This window comes from Doryrhamphus excisus, linkage group LG11 (genome assembly GCF_037039965.1).
Source record: "Doryrhamphus excisus strain RoL-2023G ecotype Guam linkage group LG11, RoL_Dexc_Guam_v1.1, whole genome shotgun sequence".
In the NCBI taxonomy this organism is placed as follows: Eukaryota; Metazoa; Chordata; class Actinopteri; order Syngnathiformes; family Syngnathidae; genus Doryrhamphus; species Doryrhamphus excisus.
This window is the reverse complement of record NC_136367.1, coordinates 9,479,079-9,500,701: the sequence shown is the minus strand read 5'-3', so window position 1 is coordinate 9,500,701 and position 21,623 is coordinate 9,479,079. Positions and strand designations below refer to the sequence as shown.

General features: G+C 43.4%; 1 long non-coding RNA gene and 1 pseudogene across 1 annotated transcript; both read right to left on the bottom strand.

Moving 5' to 3' along the window:
* Nucleotides 1–7,475: 7,475 nt before the first annotated feature.
* LOC131119370 (uncharacterized) lies at nucleotides 7,476–8,623 on the bottom strand. Its single transcript, XR_013629432.1, has 3 exons — nucleotides 8,383–8,623; nucleotides 8,134–8,294; nucleotides 7,476–7,998 (listed from the first exon to the last, which is right to left on the bottom strand). It is a non-coding gene; the product is annotated as an uncharacterized LOC131119370 (long non-coding RNA).
* A 1,800-nt stretch (nucleotides 8,624–10,423) lies between these two features.
* Nucleotides 10,424–20,486, bottom strand: LOC144901270 (uncharacterized; annotated as a pseudogene).
* Between the last annotated feature and the right edge of the window lie 1,137 nt (nucleotides 20,487–21,623).

The following is a 21,623-nucleotide window of genomic DNA, read 5'->3' as shown; positions in this document are numbered from 1 at the left end:
TCTGAAAAGGTGTTCATTTATGGTGCAGGGTACCAAAAGAAAGCCCAGAAAAAATGGCAGCTGCTCAACTTTGTTTCGGGCACAGCAAAGCTGGCTATTTATGGAGCGTGCAGGTCAGAATGCAGCCTCAGTGTGGCGCTGTAGCATCCGATGTAGACTGAGGCTCGAGTTTGGTTTCTACAAATTGTCAAAAGACCTGCCAACGTTCATCGACACATGGTGCCTTAATGACGCATTGTGCACCGTAGCTGATAACACCTTACATTTTTCTGATCTTGTAAAAAAATAATTTATTCACTAATGATGTTGTATTAATTTATTAATTGTAAATAAATTGTATTTGTAAAAATCAAAAATCTTTCTTTCTTCCTCTCTCTCTCTCTCTCTCTCTCTCTCTTTCTCTCTCTCTCTCTCTCTCTCTCTCTCTCTCTCTCCAGTTATCATACAGCTTCATATAAGTATGTAGAAAGTGTTCATATGCTACATCTACGTCTTTGGCACTGTACACACACTCCCATTTTTGCTCTTCTACATTCTTCTGTTATTCTACTTACCGCTGGTGGAAACGCTCCAGGAGTCGCAGGTGATGACTGTACGTTACCCATGACTCGAGTACGACGGCTCTGTACACGCTGACCTTGGTGCTTTCTTCAGATGCTTGTTTTTCCAGACTCTGTCGCACAGTCTGCCGAAAGCACTGTTTGATTTGGCCAGTCTGTTGTCTACTTCCCTGCTCACGAGTATTTGAGTGGGCTTGCAGTCTTTTGAGGTTGAATAGACTGCAGTCAAGGCCAAAGCTGATGTAGACAGCATCATCATCATCAAGGCCTTCCATGGCCTGTTTGAGCATCAGGCTGAAAAAGATGCTGAACAGAGTCGGTGCCAGGACGCAACCCTGTTTCACGCCATTGACAATGGGGAAGGGCTCAGAGAGGTCACTGTTTAACCTAACTAGCTGGTCTTCATGCAGCTGAGTGACCATTGTGAGGAACTTTTGGGGGCAGCCGAGGCGCTCCATGATTAGCAAAAGACCCTTCCTGCTCACCTTGTCAAACGCCTTGGTTAAGTCGACAAACGTTACATACAGTCCTTTGTTCTGCTCCCGACACTTTTCTTGGAGCTGCCGGAGGACAAAAACCATGTTTGTGGTACCCCGGTTTGCTCTGAAGCCACACTGGGTTTCTGGGAGGTGGTCTTCTGCGATGATAGGTACGAGCCTGTTCAGGAGCACGCGAGCAAAGATTTTTCCTGCAATGGAGAACAGAGTGATCCCCTGGTAGTTTGAGCAGTCTGACTTTTCCCCCTTGCTCTTGTACAAGGTAATAATGACTGCATCGCGGAGGTCTCTCAACAACAGACAAGGAGTTCGTGGCGCTTGCTATGTAGTGCTGGGCCTCCACTTTTCCAAAACTCAGGTGGAATTCCATCAACTCCTGCTGCCTTGCCACTCTTCAACTGCTCTATGGCTTAAGTAAGTTCTTGCATAGTAGATGGTTCATCCAGTTCTAAATTGACTGGCAGCTGAGGGATGCGGAGTAATGCTGAGTCGTGGACAACTCGATCAGCACTGAAAAGTGCCTGGAAGTGCTCAGACCAACGTCTCAGGATAGATGTCTTGTCTTTGAGGAGGGCCTGTCCATCTGCACTGCGCAAAGGACTTTGGGCCCGATGTGTGGGGCCATACACTGCCTTGAGTGCTTCGTAGAAGCCTCTGAAGTCACCAGCATCTGCGCACTGCTGAGTTCTTACTGCGAGGTTGGTCCACCAATCGTTTTGCATCACTCGAAGCTTGAGCTGGAGGATGTTGCAGATGTGACGAAAGGCAGCTTTCTTCACAGGACAGGACGGTTGAGCCAGGTGGGCCTCTTCTTTGCTAGCAATGTCTGGATCTCTTCGTTGTTTTCGTCAAACCAGTCTTTATTTCTTTTAGTGGTAAACCCAATGACTTCAGATGTCTGCAGGATGGTAGTTTACAGTTGGTCCCAGAGTGTTTCGGGAGAAGAATCGTCTGGGCAGCTGTTGTTTCCAAGCTTGGCCTGTAAGCCAAGTCAGCTTTCACTTCAGCTGACTGTAGCTTGCCAAGCTTGAACCTTTTATTGTGGGGTGCACCCTTCCTTGGCTTAGGTTTGAAATGCATCCTAAGTTTGCAGCACACTAGGCGATGATCAGTATGACATTCTGCGCTGGGCATCTGTTTTATGAAATACCTTGTTGCAGGTTCGGAGAGATCGCAGCAGAGAAATTACCACAAACAACGACTGTATATATATTAGTGATGTTTAATAATAAAATATACAGCAGTTCACAACATTTCCCATCATGAGTTATTATGCTAGACACAAGCTGTCACCCCCATGCCCCCACATAACACTCCAATCAACACAGTTCAGATCCAGAATAGCATACCTGACGTTGACAGAGGGCGGAGAGCCAAAAACACCCCGGTAGAGTAATCTGGAAACCGAAAGCTGGACACTCGTGCACAGTTCACAGCAGACTCTAACCGGGATTGAGAAAACAAATGCTTTATAGACTCGCCCGTGCGAAAACAGGTGGCCAGCCTGTCTCCGCAGGAGAGGAGTCATCGCCTCCGTCCTCTGCCTCAGGCACCTCAATGTCTCACAACATTCTAGTTTGTTATCAGGATATGGGCATAATATTTATCCCGGAAAATACAAATAAGTGTGCAAAACAAGTTATAACAAGTTGTATCAGTGTGCGAAAGCGAAAGCAAGCACTGAAAGTACAAAACAAGTTGTATAAGTGTGATCAGTGTGCGAAAGTCAAAAGCACTGAAAGTCGAAAGTACAAAACAAGTGGTATAACCATGTGGGTCAGCTCAGGACACAAGTAACAATTTCTTCCTTCAGCATCACTCTGGTGTGCAGGATGTCTTTGAGGTCTCGTTGACGCACTAGAACATAATCAATGAGGTGCCAGTGTTTAGACCGAGGATGCATCCAGGTTTTCTTCAGACTATCCTTTTGCTGGTAGATGGTGTTGGCGATGACAAGTTGTTGCTCTGTGCAGAACTCCAACAGAAAGCGCCCATTGTCATTGCAGTTTCCAACACCGTGTCTGCCAAGTACTCCTTTCCAAGCAACTGTATCTTGGCCCACTCTAACATTGAAGCCGCCGAGAATCAATAGCTTGTCGTCTGCAGGGGTGCTTTGGAGAAGGCTATGGAGTTCTGAGTAAAACTTTTTCTGCAGGCTCAGCTTGAAGAGTCGGAGCATACACACTAAAAAGTGTTGCATACTGCTTATTCTCCAGAGGGAGGCGCATGGACATGATGCGGTCGGAATGACCAGATGGCAGGTTTTCCAGCTTGAATGCGATGGAGGTGTCACGCCCTGTGTGGGTTCCTGTGTGACAGTTGGTCTGAATTTCCTGTCTGGGCTTTGATTTACTTTTTGGGACACTCTTATTTTGTATTGGACTTCCTGTTTTTGCCCTGTCTTCCTTCGTTGTCCCAATCATCCACACCTGTCCCTAATTTGTATCTACTTAGTTCAGGTGTGTGCGTCTCCCTGTGTTGGATCATTGTGTGGTTTGTCCGTCAGCTACCTGTGTTGCTTTTTCTTGCTGCTGCAATTATTGCATGCAATAAACATAATTTACCTGCTGTTGGTCCTGCTCTCTGCATCCTGGGTCGAACCTTAAAGCTCTCAAGCCGAACCGTGACAGGAGGTTTTGAGCATGAAGCCAACACTGGCCAGATGCTTTTCTGCTGCAGGTCTCCCTGACCAGAAGAGGGTGTATCCAGCGCCATGCTTCTGTAGGCTGCCTTCTTCTGGGAAGCGGACTTCACTGAGGGCAGCAATGTCGACATCGAGCCTGGACAGTTCATGCGCAATCAGAGCAGAGCGACGTTCAGGTCGGTTGCTGTCAGTTTGGTCAAGCATGTTTCTGATGTTCCAGCATGCCAGTTTCATTGTTTTTGCACCCTTACAGGAGGGTGCGTACCTTCCTTTCTTTGTTGTTCGACCGCATGAGAAGATGCCCGTTGACCGCGGCTAGCCAACTGGGGGATGAGAGACAAGCTTTGGTTAGGCCACCTTTTCTAGGCCCCTCTCCATGTGGAGCAAGCAGTGCTGTCCCTAGATAAGGCTGCTTGGTCGTTCAGGATGCTGCCGAGTGATACTGTTGTCTCCGGGTCAACATCAGGCGACCAATGTCCTGCATGCAGGATTGGAACTGCAGCTTCCAGTGGCATCTTCCACCTGCCATTTTCACCCCTTTCCGCCGTGAATGTCCTTCGAGCCTGCGCATTGGAGTTTTAAGGTGGAGTACAGTGTGTGCAGTCCTGGCCCCACCCTTTACACCCGGGGTTCATCTGTCATGGCCTAGCTAGCTGGGACGGTGACAGCGAGGTCCTCGAGTCGTAGGTTTTACATCAGACTGACCTTGTCCTAGATGAATGGCCTGTCTATCAGGTTTCATCTACCCTGGTTTGGCTTTGCTGGATGGCCGCAGTTGGCTCACCTGAGCCAGCGCCCTTGTAGATGGATCTTGCTTTTCGTTCCATCAGGGTGTCCAGCCACCCTCCACACCAATCACCAGAAGGGGATAGTGGGGGAGACGGTTTAGTCGCTGTCAACCCAACCCCGAAACAGGTAGTACTAGATTACAGGTTACCAGTAGCAGGAAACTTGCAGGCCTCCCAACCAGGCCTCCCGACCTGCAAACCTCCTGACCTGACCAAAAGTTTGGAGTTTGGTTTAAGGGGGCGATAAATGACAACAGTAACAAGGGGGGAGGGACCAGAGAGTTAGAGTTTATTCTCTGTGGTGTATTCTTTCAGGATTTGTTACTGAGGAAACGGACATTTAAGAGGGACAGTTTGAGATGATGAGTTGTCATGTGATCTAGGCGGCGAGAGAGTGGGCGGAGATTTGTCAAATTTGTTTGTTGTTGTGATGACGTAATCTGTAAAAGGTTGGGCAGTATGACCAGCGAGGTGGGTTTGTCGATGAGATGTGGTAAGAAGGTATGCGACCAGACCCACGCTGTGGATCGGAATTGCGGCTGGTCGGCGAATCAGAAAAAAGAGACTGAAAAGGATGCAATTTGACACAATGATCTTGTCTGGCGGAAGCCTTCTACCATAGACCTCTTGTCCAATGTGGTGAGATGTTCCGGTGTGCTGGTGAAGTGGAGGTGCTTGGACGTTTCTAATTGAGGTTTCCTGACTGAGAGCATATTGGTCTAATGGCTGGTTGGTTGACTGCAATTAAAAAAAAAATCGGTTGAAGTAACATAATAAAAGTATTGTAAACAGTTGCATTGAATGAAGTTGTGTTCTTGCACCAAAATAAAATCCTGTTCATTTTTCATGACCAGGATATGTTACACACAAAGATTGTTTTCATGTTCTTCTAACATGTTATATTTTTGTTATATACTTTTAGTTTTCTAATGTTAACTGAACAGAGCTCTATCACATTAAATGACAAGAATGTAATCATTTTAATTGGATTCAATTTTGACATTTGACACTAAAATTATTATTTTATGTTGCTTTAAAAGTTACCTGTTGTTCCCCCACCACTAAACACTACTTTTACATAGACTGCAATCAAACCCACGTACTGTATCTCTTGTGGCACTTAAAGAGAATAACAATAAAGAATAAAGTGAAGAAAGCTAAACATCTTGAACCACTTTTAATCCAAAAATGGATTACAGAATTAAAAATGGTCAGCACCATTCATCATTCATAAATTCAAACAAAACCAAGTTGGTTTATTCCACATTTGGCTTTTTCAACTGCCTGTGAGCAGTCTTCATCACAGTGGTCACGTAATCTTCCCGTGACATCTGTGACTGTCATGTCAGCTGATTTATAGTGATGTGGTCACCGCCTAAATCTGCATAAACCAGCTGACACGTCACAGGAACATCATGTGACCACTCTGATGAAGACTGCTAGCAGGCAGTCGAAACTGTCAGGTCAAGAAAAAAAATAATTGTCTGTTAAAGGGGACCTATTATGCTTTTACCAGTTTTCTGACCTATAAATGTAGCTAGAATGTTGTATTCTGGTGTTAAACAATGCCACAGGTACTCGTAGGTCTGTTGGGATCAGTTTTAGCTTTCTTAGGTAGGAGCCCATCCTTATCGTGCCAGGGCTTTGGTCTTGGGTGTACTGGATGAGTATCTTGCTCCCAGGAACAGTTGGAGATCTGGTACTCCTTTTCCTCCTTTGTCCTTTGGCCTTTTGAGGATGTCTCTCCTCACTCTTTCCCACTTGGAGCCCCAAAGGAAATAAATGATGGCCCAATCCAGTTCTAAAAGCACATGTCTTTGGGGGGGGGGGGGGGGGGGGGGTAAAAACAGAGCTGATCAGTAAAAGCAAAAGTAAAATCACAGCTTTATGATTAAAACCTTTCCCTTGCGATGGCCCTGTTTGGGTTCCATGGGACCCGAGCCTGATTGCTGATGTGCAGCACCTGGGAGGAGGCTCCCAGGATAAAAGGGCTCCACCTCCAACAGCTCTTCTTCAGACTTCAGGCTGCACCATGCTGTTGTTCTTGTTTGGCTGTTTAGTGTAGCATAGCATAGCGTAGTTTTTGCTAGTGTTGGTGTGATGAAGCCCCATGAGGCTTCGAACCATTTCAGTCAACTGGTTCGAGAATGGATTTATTTCTTGAAGCTTCATGTGCACATGATACCACCTGCTGACCTTGGATACAATTGCAGGCAGCTCTATCTCCATGTGTGATGCATTCAATTCATATGTTTTGGCTCTTATCATTATGTACTCCACAATTTTCATTGACAAATGAGTCATCTAAAACATGTAGGAAAAAATATACAGTATATATGAAATGCTGAATGTTTTCATGTCAATAAATGCTTCCAGCATCATGTGATATGGCTTGCTTCATCATGGTTTTATGTTACCTGGCATGGCCTCTTTTTTGATACAACCTCTCCGGCCTTTGAGAAAATTCTTTCGCATGGCACGGTGTCATATAAGGGTGATAACTAATACTATATTCGTTCTATCTCCATTTTATTCTAACACAGAGGATGCAGGCGTGCATAAATAGGTTAAAGCCAGCATGTATACATTGGGGTACAGGGTTTTTTGTCTTTCTCAGTAGTCCAAGGATTTTCCATCCTGCTCAGATTTGGCTCCGAGATGAAGCGCTGGACCTCTACTGTGGCATCTGCTGTCACGTTTTGAGTCTTCTGTGCCTCCTTTACACTCGTGTCAAAACGAAGCCTCAGTTTGCTTCCTAGAAGAAACCACATATCATGTGAATAAGTGTTCTGAAAGGAATGATTGATTTCAACATTCAAAATAATAGATTACCTCCGGTGTCATCATGAGAAGTAGATGCTTGGGGAGTTTCCTGTCTGTCCTGTTTGGACCTTATCAACGTGGCACACTCCGAGGTCAGCCGCTTGATCGCTTCTGATGCCTTATTTGGGCTGAAGAAGCCTATTACTCTAAATTGCGGGTCCAGGAGTGTAGCTAGGGACATGATGCTCATTGATTGTAAAGTGTGGAGCTTCTCCCGGAGGAACCTTATGAGTTGCTCTCCCATTTCACATGCAACTACTGAGGCCGGCTTTGTCACTTCCTCCTGAAGAGTTTGCTCAAGCATTTTCAAGAGGGGGGCAACTTTAGAGGCACACACATGTTTCTCTGCTGACAGCTCAACCGTGGCATCATAAAACGGAGACAGCAGGGAAAGGCACCCTCCAACAATGGTGAATTCATCAGACGTCAGGAGTGGTATGTGGTGTTGGAGCCCTGCGGATGCTGCTCCAACTGCCTCCCTTAATTCGACCAATCGTTGCAGCATTAAGTATGTGCTGTTCCATCGTGTCTCAACCTCCTGCGGTAGTTTCTTGTTTGGCATTCCAAGATGAAGCTGCACTTGTGTAAGCCTCTCCTTAGGGATACAGATGAGTAAAACTGTTCAATTACTGCAATGTCCTTTTGCCTCCCTTCCGTTTTGTGAGCATTAGAAACTCTGCGCCAACCTGAAAGAGAGATATGAAAGAAGAGACAAAAGAACCAGTGACAACAAAAGTGCAGTGCATACTTAAGTATAACTGTGAAACATACAGTAGTTGTTTACAGTCAATGTGTTTAACACAAAAGATCCAAATACTCACCTGTGAGACATTAAACAAGGTAGGCCACCTGTGCTTCATGTCACTGATGCTCATTGGTATGTCGTATGTTCCTCTATGTGCAAAAGTTCTGCACATCAAGTCCTTAATGACTGGGCTGTCTCTCTTCTTTAATTGCTGATTAGTTGGTTTTGGTTCAGCTCCTGGAGGATAGCAAGGAAGACAACCACTTCACCACTGTTCCATGTTTTAAGGGAGCAAGGACATCTTAAATGAAGACAGGGTACTTACAGCCACAACCATAAATACTGTGCTTGACTTGGTAATGCTTGAGAAGCTCCCCTTTTGAAGTATCCTCCAATGTGCAGCGCCTACATTGCCAGGCCATGAGCCGCCACCTTAAAAAGGAGCATAAACAGTGTTACAATGGTTTGTTTTTAAAGTGCTGTCTAATTTCATGTACATCGTTTTTGGATTGTGTTTTAAATCCACAGTTCGAAAGAATGAATTATAATGCACATTCATTCATGCATTCATTTTCTACCGCTCACCCTCACAAGGGTTGCGAGAGGTGTTGGAGCTTATCTCAGCTGTCTTCAGGCGTGATGCGGGGTACACCCTGGACTGGTGGCCAGCCAATCCCAGGGCACATATAGACAAACAACCATTCACACTCACATTCATACCTGTGGCCAATTAACCTAGCATGTTTTTGGAATGTGGGAGGAAACCGGAGTACCCGGAGAAAACCCACGCATGCACGGAGAGAACATGCAAACTCCACACAGAGATGGCCGAGTGTGGAATTGAACTGGCATCTTTTAGCTGTGAGGTCTGCACGCTAATCACTCGCCTGCCAAAAATGCACGTTGACATTAATTATATCTCCAAATATAATTACAGGAAAACATGCAGTAATTCATAATTCGAATTAATATTTTGTATATTAAACCATGAATAAATAATTTTAATGAATACTGTTGCCCATCTCTGTGTGGAGTTTGCATGTTCTCCCCGTACATGCGTGGGTTTTCTCCGGGTACTCCGGTTTCCTCCCACATTCCAAAAACATGCAAATTTATTTCTAAGTAGACTCCAGCACCCCCGCGACCTTCGTGAGGGTGAGCGGTAGAAAACGAATGTTGAATACTCTTGTATTACATTTGTAATGAGCTCCGGAAGTACCTCGGCTGTTCCCACAAGAGCTTCCCATCGGAGAATATCGACATCACGTCATGTTACATGTTACACCCCTTTGGCCGCGATGGGGGCACGTCATGACGGTCTACGTCACCAAGCTTAAGCGCTAGACTTTTTAGCATTTTTTTAATGTAAGTGATTAAATGATTTTCAGAGGTTTTATTAAGGTAGTATACTTTTTATTAGGGCTTGAGCACTGACAGTGAAAAAGCCCTATTGTAATCGCAATTAGGGCTCGAACGGTATCCTATCCAGTCAGCAATGGGTGGATGTCAAGGTGCAACGGTGGGAGCTCCTCTGGAAGCAGCAAGCATTCACTACAGGTCAGACAAAGCGTGAAAGCAAATACGTTAGTTAACTTGCTATGAGCAGATCATATAAAAAGGTCAAAGAAGACAGAATGAGGAAGTTTTTTTGTACTACAAGTACCATGTACCAAGCATTCTATGTATAATTTTAGTAGCACAAGCACAAGGCCCCCACACATTTTGGTTAACAGGTAAACATTTTTCCCCTGCAGAACATAAACTCATGTAAGATTCTGTGTTCCATTTAGCATAGTGGAGGTGTTTCCAACTTCCAGCTAATTAAAGCTACTTGGTCAAAAAGAAAGTGTTTTTATGGAGCCCGATTTACGTATCGGGAGAAATCATATATAATGTCAAGTGGCGAAAAGTCAAGTGTTTCACACATGAACAGAAATTGACCAATATGAAAAGTGCAAACAGCTCCATATCTTACCACATGCAGCAGTTGTCAGAGGACACTCACACCATCAGAGGGGTCTTGTCCTGTTGATGAAAACTCACATGCATGCAAACCACTACATTGCTATTATAATAGTTGGTATGATGCACTTATGGGATTAGTTTTACTTCTATGCTATTCTACTGCTACTATGTTAAATCTATGCAGGTACTTCTACTGCTACTATGTTAAATCTATGTATGTACTTCTACTGCTACTATGTTAACTAATATATGCAGGTACTTCTACTGCTACTATGTTTAATACATATAAAGATGATGTGCGTGGAACTGAAGACAGGCGGCAACTCGAAAGACAAGAGCAGAGGTTAGTCACAATATACATTCACATTATTTACATATTTACATTGCCCTCATTGACTTCATTACAGTGTCTGAAAAAACATATTTTTCGTCAGTGATTGACGAACACAATCCACCGTTCTTGTGGTTGAGTAAACTTCTAATTTACCAGATTTTTTGTTCTGGCTGTAATCCTGAGCTTTCACTGTTGTGTACTGCGGGCATATTTTGAAAAGCAGGTTTAAGTTGTATTCATTGACTTGCCGATTGGTTGGGAAAATGTGTAATGCGGTGCTGACTTCACCTGTTTCCCACTGTTTTAGAAGTGTGACATCCGTTTCCAACAATGCCGCGACTTTTGGATGTTTCTGGAGTCTATTTAGCAACGCTGCAAATACATTATCTTTTTGATGCACAATCGTTATGAGTTCGACCATACGAAAGAGACTGGTCCACAAGTTAAAAGTTGCATCTTCAACAGAGAGGCTTTCCCTTGACTGGCGGCAACTGGTAGAAATCACCTACTGCGATGATGCTGACGTTGCCGAAAGCAGCATAGTCCCCAGTTTGTTTAATTTGTCGCTACCTACCATGAATGTACGTCAACAACTTGTGATCAACCATTGATATTTCATCGATTATCAAAATTTTGAGGTCCGCGAACTTGGCACGCAAGGAATTCACCGTTTCCTCACCCAGTGGTGTGTAAGGCAAACGGGTATCCTTGCCAATGCTCAAGGTGCTGTGGATGGTTGTGGTATTCAGGTTGTAAGCAGCAATCCCTGTTGGAGCAGTCAGACATACAGAAATATTGTCGGGTTGCCGACACATTGTTGACAACAACCTGGCCTCATATTGGATGGCTTTAATTAGGTGGCTTTTTCCTGTCCCGGCACCACCATCATTTCGACTCAATGAGTTTTGTTTTTGTATATTTAGAGCTGGTCTATTTTCATTTGCCAAGTCAGGTATTACTTCTGCCTCTTCTTCTTCTACAAACTGATGTTTCTGACGTTCTTCTTCACACTGTGACTGTTCCAACTCTTGTTCAGGACACAACAGACACCACGCATCCTCAGCAACACCCCTGTGATCAATAGATCTTTGGATGCTGTCCAGTTCATCCCCGTCATTGTCAAAGTGTTGTTGATTTGCATTCGCAATGGATTGGACAGAATGCATCGACCCGTCATTTAATCTGATTGCACCGTTGTTATAGAACTCTTCAAAGGTTGGGCAGTTGGCAGGTCTTAACTGCAAATCCACCCGGTATGGCAGATACAACTGCAAAAGGCTGCAATAGTACAACTGTGGGTTTTTTGTTTGGCACTACGGCAAGTTTGGTCCATGTACGTTTGGTCACATGTCTGTAATTGTTTTTTAGTTCAATTTTGGATGTTGACCTTTCGTTTTTGCTGACGAGACGGTATTCAGATGCAAATTGTGCCAAGCACATGACATTAAATGTGTTATTTGGTAAATTTTTATAGCGATCAACAATGCTGGTCATCCACATGTCTTCTGTTGTTAGTTCTGCTGATGCCGCTTTTTGTCACAAGACACTGACAGGTTAACTCATTTTGACCACATTGTCCCCTGTTGGAACAAAAACAACTTTACGTGAGCATTCCTTAAGGTGCATATTCGTCAGCCGGTAAACGGCCTCTTGTGCACACACGTCTCTATTGTGCAGGTACACACTGCCAAGACTTTTTAAAGCATCTTTGGCACTGACGTTTGCCTGTTTGGATGCTTCTTTCTGGGCATTACTCAGCAGCCATCCAATCTCCCCTTCAGCTTTGGAAATGTACGAAATTATGTAAACTATGCAGGCATATGCATCCACTACATACTGGATGTCCATGTTTGTATTCCAGCATTTCAGCCGAGGTTTGCTGTATGGATTGATCCAAATCTCGTTTATTTGGCGCCTTATTATGACCTCTGTACGCCGACCCAAGCGGTGGTGTGCGGTCTCAAAAGTTTCTTGGGTTATGCCCAGACTATGGAACAAATGTTCCACACTTTGATAAGTGTGGTTCTCATCAGCTAGGGCTGTTTTCATGGATTTTATGATTTTGGATGCCTCTTCTGCTTTCATGTCTACAGAATTTTTGGAGACTTTCGGACATGTGCATGTTTTAATGCCAGTTTGGCTGACCTGGCAACTGCACGTTTTGTCTCCCTGTTCCTCAAACTGACGGCTAATAAATGTTTGGCCAGACACAGGTTTAGGAAAACCAAAACAACACGTGGTGTTTTTCTTTTTACACATTTTGGAATGTTGCTTTGAATGCTGCTGCACAGAAGACACAGTCTCTGACAATACTTCATCCTGTGTCTGCAATTCACAGGTGACGTAGCTATCAATAAAGTCAGTAACTTCCTCATCAGTGTTGACATCAATTCGCGGGGCATTCTCTACCCAGAACAAACAATGGACATGTGGAGAACCACGCTGCTGAAACTCGACCCGGTAAAAATAGTCCACAACTTTCGGTTGGCTCGAAGACATGATCACCTCTCTCAAAAAAACATGCCACCGGAAATCAAACATCCGTGCAGCAGTCAAATCACACCTATCAGCCCACTCCAACTCTGCAGCTGTTTGCGTTCTTCCCTCTTGTCTCAAAATGCAGTCCAACAAGTTTTTCCACCGTGAATCTGCAGATGAAAAAAAGCAAAACCACGTGGGAACACCAAGTTGACGCACACAAGCCAAAATATTGCGCTGCGTACTGGAGTGCCTCTGATGGGCTTCAGAAAACGATAGCCCTGGTCACATTCCAACAATGTTTTTAACGACTCATCGTTGGTCAACAAATCCTTGGCCATTTTTGCCACCAAACCAGCAATTCCTTTGCGTAAAGTGATGGAAATGCTCGACACCACCTGCACAAGTCCACACAAATACTGAGCATAGAATATGTATTCCACATTCTGCCCAAACCTCTTATCAGCGTGCATGATGCGATTACTGAAATATCGACACCGTCAGTCTATATTGCAGTGTATCATGAAACGTGAAACGGCCGCGTGGAAACAACACAGGGAAACATCTAGCTTCATTAGAATGGTCAGAAAGCAACCTCACAGGATTGTTTCCTTCTGCTGGAGCCACATTCAATATGTTGTCATAATACTGTTCCAGCGCTTCCTGACCAATGTCAACTGGCATCAAACAAGTGTCCTGAAACATGCAGTGTTGCTGTCCAACATGGAGAAGTTCATCTTCTGCATCTAGAGGTGGTGTGACATCTACAGCAGGAACACTGTCCTCCACCTGAGAGGCATCAGGTTCCCTACAAAAGTCATTGACCCACTCCTTGTTGTACTCAATATCTTCATAGTGCACATTTGACTCTTTCAGATACCTCAAGGCTTTTCGAATATGCAGGCTGTCCACAAAATGGTACTCATAGTGTCCTTTGTAAGTCAGCTTCCTTTTGAGCTTGATACGGAGCATAGAGCCTTCCATATTGGACCGTGGCAACAAATTTGTCGTTTCAACAACATTGGCCGGAACACAAGTCACAGGCCCATGGACACCATTTTGCCCCCCTTTAGGCAATGCCAGCATTTTCATAAAGGGGATATTTAAGGCAATTAAGTGTTGCTCTAAGCTGTTTAAGCAATCCAGTTCAGGAGGAATTGGGTCCACTCTCAAATTATTCACCACACATTCAGGTGGGATTTCCCCTTTGCTAACCTTAAAATGGCAAGTGTAGCAAATCCACAGCTGCCCTCTACCAGACTCCACCAAGACACATGGTACCGTGCACTCTGCATTACATTGGTGCAAATACTCCTCATTAACGCACGTGTTCACAAGAGAAGCACTTGCACTACTTTTGCTGTAATGCTCTCTGTGACACTGCAGGACCTGATGTTTAAACATCAACCTATGGCACACACAGAAGACAAATTGGGGCCCATTCTTCACTTTCTCTAAAAACTGCTCAACAACAACATTAAATTCCTCCTCTCGCAACATTGCAGCATGCCTTCGTGCCTTGACATCTGCAATGACACGCATTTTGTGTTCTAAATTACTGTGATATTTCTTGACACTTGACACACAATGGCCATGTGCCTTGTATCTATTTTGTATTTGGTTATGCTGGATTGTTTTACTCATTTTCTGTGCCTTCCATCATTGCTATATTTTCTGACACTCCGCGTCTTCACTCTTTCTCGGTGCAAGCTGTCACTTTTATACTTATTGACGCTGCATGTCTTGACTCTGGTCCGATGCAAACTGTCACTTTTATACTTTGTGATGCTAAATGTTTTAACTCTGCTTTGATGCACTACATCTGTCACGCCCTGTGCGGGTTTGTGCATGACAGTTTGTTTGTTTTTTGTGTTGGACTTCCTCTGTTGCCTTGTCTGCCTTGGTTGCCATGGTTATCCAAACCTGTCCCTAATTTGTCCTTCTATTTAGTTCAGGTGTGTGCGTCTCCCTGTGTGGGATCATTATCATTTGTCCGTCAGCCAGTTGAGTTGCTTTTTCCTTTTGCTGCAATTATTGCATTAAATAAATATAATTTACCTGCAATTGGTCCTGCTCTCTGCATCCTGGGTTCGAACTTTAAAGCTCTCAAGCCGCACCGTGACATCATCTCTATATTTTACAACACTCATTCTCTTTACTCTCTGCCTAAAGATATTTGTTTGTATTTGTATTTCTTCACACTCATTGTTATTTTTTTCTCCCTTTCCAACATATCAACTATATATTTTGATCTTTTGTTCACGGCCATTTTCTTTTTTAAATATTTGGACGGGCTTGCAAGCAAGGACAAATGTTTTTCTTTGCTTGTTTCAACAACCCTATTCACATCATTTGACCCAGTATCTGGGCGAATTCCTTGATTGGCCAAATGCTTATGCGACCTGGTACCATGCTGACTGCTATCAGGTGTACCACTCCGACAAATCCCAAAACAACTTCCTAATAGGCCCTCATTGACACGTCACACACTCATAGTGATAACCACCACTTTTTTCCAAATAAATCCCACTACTGGATTCTGACTTGGAACAATATTTCAACCAACGACCATTGTAAGAAGTAAAAACATTAATTCCCAAACTATCTGCTGTAGCCTGTATCTCCACCTCTGTTGCCCAATGATTAACATATTTCATTTTAGAAAGCCTTATATACTCCGTCAAACAACCGTATTCAATCCTGAGAACTTTCTCATAATCTTCAGAGTGCTTTCCCATATGTTTAACCACATGGAGTCTAATTTTCCTGTGATTTTTCTGTGTGCCACTCACTGCTTGGGATATGGCACGGAAAAAACAGTTGCCATCAGCAACAATACTCTCCTTTTTACATGGCGTTCCCAAGGGTCCAACACGCAAAATGACAGGCACAATGTTGACCTCACAATCAATGTTCAAAAGTTGGCACACAACCTGAGAGTCTGTTCGAGGCATTGGACTAAAGTCATGCTGTGTGGTTACGACACTGACTACTTCAACATCAGTCGCACTTGTACTTGAAATGTCAGCCATTTTGAACATTTTGGAAACAACATCAGACATCTCCAAGTGACGTTTTCTATCAGCCACAACAGTCACAACAACACCAGCTATCTCAAAAAGTTTCTCTGCTCCACCAAACCCTGCAGCCAAATTGCTAGCAAGGGCATCAAGACCACCAAAACAAAGAACAACACTGGTTCCATCACTGCAAACCATGCCATTACAGCTGTGTGAGTGTGAATCCACCAGACAATACTGACCAGCATCACAAATGATGGCACAACTACTTTGGCAAACTGTAAGTATGCATGTGCTGTACTTGCCAAACATTGTTTGCAAAGCATCATGCAAAGTGACATGAATCCCGTTTTCAATATAATAGCCAGAAACTACATTGACATCACCTGAAGCATAATCATCCTTCATACAAAACTCTAATTTGTGTCCAGCAATCACCTCCTGTTTGGGCAATTCTGTGCCTGACAAAAGGTGGGATGGGTCACAAATTACGTGACATTCCCTTAGAGTAGTATACAACTGATCGCCTTCAACAACAGCCATGTCAAGATCAGCAGTATCCCACAACAAGACATTTTTAATACTGTGTAAAGCAGTGGCACATAAGGCAATCGCCATACACTGTGTTCCTGCATACTTAACCTTGTATTGCCTTGATGAAATGACCCTTTGACCACCTTTTGTAACCCACCTGTTGGTACCTCCACTGGTGACAGTGAAGATACTTCTTCCCTACCTTTTGGTGCAACGGCACAGTCAACAGCTTGGGCAGCCCTGGGTGTGTGTCGCATACGGAAACCCTTCTTTCCTGGCATCTAAGGGGCCATCCATAATTTTCAACATTTTCACGAGCGTACAAACCGTACGGGGGGGGGGGGGTTAAGACATCAACGTACGCTTTTTTGAAAACCAGAAAATGTCGATGTCTGTATGTTCGAACCATGGGACGCAGTCAAATTTTAGCGCGAATAGACTGGTCCCCTGTCGTCGTATGCGAGCGCGACAGCCTACCAGTCCACGCGATACTTCACGTAGCTCTGCGTGCTTCGCATTCCAACACAACAATCAGACAATGGCCGACCCCGGTGATTTCGAATACCTATTTTCGTTCATCAAAAAGAGAATTACTGCCATTCATCGCTCACCGAGCAATGCATACGAACAATACATCAATGTTTACTGTTTTGTGGGTTCGGAAAGAAAGAGGAAGGACGCTGTCGCGGCTGGCCAGGCGGCTTGGAAAGGTTCCAAATCGAAGGAATCGAGCAGGGCGGATTGGTTCCCAAGTGTCGTTGCGAAAATGGAAAAGATCAAAACTAAACCGACCATCCTGAATCTATTCGCCAGCTCTGTGTTTATTTCCTATATTTGGGCATGGACCTGGCTGTGATTGCCATTTTCTGAATGACTCTGTGGTGGTGAATTTGACTTTGTGGACAGTACAGTAACAATCAATGTGATTTTCACTTCATTTTCATTTACAACTTGCTGAGATTGTGATGTTTAAACATCATTACACATGGTTACTGTGCAATATATATATATATGTGTTTTTTTCTATGGAACTGTCGCTCTTTCAAGGTGGAATTGATGTGCAGTTCAGGAGTAAAAAATATCACATTAATTATAAAAATAACAGAAATGGTGTAATATACAATTTATTAAAATAATGTCAACGAATTTACACACAAACAACAACAAAACAATTTACAAAAATACACAAACATATGAACATTAACAATTTGAAATTAATTGATGGGGGGGTTATGTTTGGGGGGAAACGCTGGTGTCGTCCGGGTCACATTGCGTGCCGCATTCTCTTTTTTCTGTATATTGTAAACAAAACAACTTTAGTGATACACACAGAACCGCATTAATAGATCAGAAATGACATACATTACATTTATGCATGAACTTTCTCACCATCTCCAAGAAAAAGACAGATAGCCTCGGCCACCTCAGCTCGTTGCAGAGCTTGTTCGAGACGAAACTTCAATTTTGAAATTTCGGCTCTTTGGCGCCTGCCTTCCACCTCTTTCTTCTTCCTCTCCTCCATCGCTTTCGTCACGTAGGCCATAATACTATGGCTCACTTCGGTGCTCTGCCAATGTACTTCCGCCCGGGGCAGAGTGTGGTCTCTGCATATATACTGCACAAATACAATAAAAAGTACATTATGTGCAATACTGTGTAAAGATATACGCTATCGTTAACGACAGTGTTAAATAGCTAATTGCAAGCTTTACTTAAACATTAACACATGATCATGATACTTAACTCTGTAACAGTGGACTGTTTGCAATTGGTGAATGTAACAACATTTTTATAACATCTTTGTAGGATTCATACATTGTAGAACTTATACACATAGGCAAATATGGTAAATGATCACTTTGTTCAAGTGACATCGTATTTGGATCTTATAATAACAATATAAATGACATTGTTACTTATTTTTATAATGTTATCAGTCAATACAACACAAACATTTACGATTGCTTTTACCATAGAAACAATACAAATGACTTACACTCAAGAGCTGGCATTGGCTCCTGATTTCGGCCACCTCGGGGTCGTCGATGATGATCAACTTCGCTGGAGACGAGAGACGTGCCATTCTATACCGAAAAAGAAATGCATCACATGTAATATACCCACATTTGCACAAATATTAGCTGCACACGTGTAAAATGCACTTCAATTTGAGACAAATTAATTAGAAAGGAAAAGAATCAACTACTTACTTCGCTGCAGTAATATCGATGTAACTGTCTGGACAATGACCAAATGGCCATTTTTAAACTGTCCGATGTCATTGATGCAACCGACATCCTGCACAGGTGTTTCATTTGGAAATTCCAACAGGTCGTCAAAGGGTCACGGATGCACTGTTTGACAGTTCAAACCAAAGCCAGAATTAAAAAAAAAAGTTTGGCGCCGTGCCATGTCCACATCTGGAGCGGCGAAGAATGTCGCCTAACTGTCTGGTGTCCAACAATGTCACGCCCATGACATGGTCGTAGAATATTATAAATAAGAGGCCATTTGGTCATTTTTTATTTCCACCTCTGTCGCCTCACGGTTAACACAGCTGAAAGGTAAGTGCTTTCTTATTATTTGCCCTTATTTTGACCATTGAATGCAATTCATGTTTAAGTCTGTTAAGTTTATTATCTCTTTTTGTGTCTAGAATGGCCAGCTCTTCTCTGGCGAAATCGCCCACAGCCACCAACCCGGAGGTGCAAGCTTTGCGCACCAAATGCCAATTGTTGTGTGTAAGTATTTGGATGATTTTATTCGTTCATATCATTATTATTCTGAAAATATTCTGAAAAAATATTTTATTCTTTCTATAGTTCTACATTTCAACAGAATAATATTTGATATTGTGCATTTCGATGTCCGTGTACACTTCATTTTGTCATATAAAACATTGTGTTGCATGTTGCCATGGGTTACCCTCAATTACTGTGAATAATGTGTTGTTATCTGTCTGTTTTGACAGTACTCGTGCCAGGACCCTTGCGTGTCCCGGGAAGACATATATTCCCAAAGCTACGTGCTGGCCGAGACCTTCATGGGTTTCGCTGCCAGACGTGTCAGAAGCAAACGGCTGATTGCGGAACAGTTGGAAAAAAATCTAACCACCATCAGCCAACTTGAGGAAGCCTTGGCAGAGGCTAAACAACGAATTGACGCGGCAGAGGGGCAACAGCGATTGAACCTAAATGGTGAGATATTTCATATTTCATTGATGACAAGTTATATATTGTGTTGATGTTGCAATATTGTCATGTTTATGCGTAACATTATGTATGATTCTGATGATATATTGTAGTTGTTAATGCAGTGGATGTTATAGTGTTTCACCGCTAGATGTCACTTGTGTTATTTCTTCTAAACAGACACCCGTGACAAACCGACGATGAAAGACCAACCTGAAGACAGGATAAACGTCCAGAAAAAAGACAAAAACGCAAATAAACATCCCCCCTTCCACAAACATGTTAGGTTAATTGGCGACTCCAAATTGTCCATAGGTATGAATGTGAGTGTGAACGGTTTTTGTCTGTATTATTAATAAATTGTTATGTTGCGTGCTTTGGATTGTTGAATTTTTGTATGTTACGTAATTAAACATGTTTTGTTTTGTTCGTACGCGACTTTGTTTAAATCTTTTTAGCTTTCATCCATCATCTGGTATTTCACAACATGTTGGTTAATTTGACAAAGCCAGTGTTTATTCATTTTGACACACGTAATAAGGTTTAAGTAGACTTTACAAAACAAAACACACCAACAAATACATTGCTCAGACATCTCACTTTGCATATGAACTTCATCCATGAAGTACTCGTGGGTGTTAAAAAACACTGAGAGAACCTGAATATGCCCATTTGCTGGAAAGGGATGTTTCCGGTAAAGACATTAATCATTATAGGACCCACAACAAAGTCTCAGGAAGCGGCTGGAGCGCTCCACATCACCCCCTTCTGGATAAATATGGTGCATGGTGAATTCCGCTCCGAGCGCCTCTGTTTTTTTTCTACCAGACACGCCGATGCCGAGTGCTCCGTCCGAGCGCCCGTTGACTCGCGTGTCCGTCAACTCCCGCGCACCCCCTAGTGGCATGGGGTGCGGTATGTTCAATTGAGAATAATTTTTGGTTGCTCCATGAAATGTGGGCATGGCGGGTCGCCTTGCATGCTGAGCAGACAAAACGTTAATAAGTTGGCTTCACGTGGTCAGATCTTCATCATACTTGGTACATGTGATCATGGCCCCACCTCGACGATCCACATAGGTCACTTCCTGATTTTGGCGCAGCACCACCTATTGGCAACAACTAGCCCAGGGGTGGGCAAACTTTTTGACTCGCGGGCCGCATTGATTTAACAAAATTGACGGGGGGGCATACTATACATTTTACACGTAACAGTCCACCTGGAATTATTGTATCTATAAAAGTGTCATGCAATCTGCTATATGTCCCCTTTTCAAGGAGCTTTTTGTAAACAGACCACATCAAATAACAAAATTTATCAAACAGCTACTTAAACCATCAAAAAGTTGGCTCAAGTCATGATCCCAGGTTGCATATTATTAATAATAATAATACACTTTATTTGTATAGCGCTTTTCAAAATACTCAGACGCTTTACAGAAAAATGGACTTGAATAAAAGCAAGTAAACGGAGTAAAAGATACATTAAAATACAACATTCATTCGTTTATACGCAGTTAAAAAATGGGTAAAAGCGGGGTATAAAAGTATAAAGTATAAAAGTTCATTCATTCATTCATTTTCTACCGCTTTTCCTCACGAGGGTCGCGGGGGGTGCTGGAGCCTATCCCAGCTGTCTTCGGGCGAGAGACGGGGTACACCCTGGACTGGTCGCCAGCCAATCACAGGGCACATATAGACAAACAACCATTCACACTCACATTCATACTCACATTCATACATTCATGGACAATTTGGAGTCTCCAATTAACCTAGCATGTTTTTGGAATGTGGGAGGAAACCGGAGTACCCGGAGAAAAGCCACGCATGCACAGGGAGAACATGCAAACTCCACACAGAGATGGCCGAGGGTGGAATTGAACCCTGGTCTCCTAGCTGTGAGGTCTGCGCGCTAACCACACGACCCCGTGCCGCCAGTATAAAAAGTTAGACATTAAAAACAGATTTAAAGAGGTGGGTTTTTAGTTGTTTTTTGAAACTGGGAAGGTCAGGGCAAACACGCAGCGAATGGGGCAAAGAGTTCC